This window comes from Nannospalax galili, unplaced genomic scaffold (genome assembly GCF_000622305.1).
Source record: "Nannospalax galili isolate Female #2095 unplaced genomic scaffold, S.galili_v1.0 scaffold50, whole genome shotgun sequence".
Classification (NCBI taxonomy): Eukaryota; Metazoa; Chordata; class Mammalia; order Rodentia; family Spalacidae; genus Nannospalax; species Nannospalax galili.
The window spans coordinates 898,394-898,944 of NW_008328749.1; positions in this window are offsets into that span (position 1 = coordinate 898,394).

Consider the following 551-nt stretch of genomic DNA (forward strand, 5'->3'; position numbering starts at 1 on the left):
CCCATTTGTTAATTCTTGCCCTTGTTTCCTGAGCAATTGATGTCCAGTTTAGAAAATCCTTTCCTATGCCTATATCTTATAGGTTTTTCCAAATGTTTTCTTCTAATAGTTTCAGAGTTTCAGATTTTACATTGAGATCTTTGAGCCATTTGGAATTGACTTTTGTGCAGGGTGAAAGATAGGGGTTTAGTTTTTCTTCTACAGGTGGAGATCCAGTTTTGCCAGCGCCATTTGATGAACATGCTGTCTTTGCTCCAGTTGATGTTCTTGGTCCCTTTGTCAAATATCAGGTGGCTGAAATTGCATTTGCTCATATTTGGGTCTTCAATTTTGTTCCATTGATCAATGGGTCTATTTTTGTGCCAGTACCATGTTGGTTTTATGACTATAGCTATGTAATACACCTTGAAATCTGGTATAGTAATCCCCCTGGCATTGCTCTTAGTGCTTAGGGTTGCTTTGGCTATCCGAGGTCTTTTGTGATTCCATATGAATCTTAGGATGGTTTTTTCCAATTCTGTGAAAAATATCATGGGGATTTTGATTGGTGT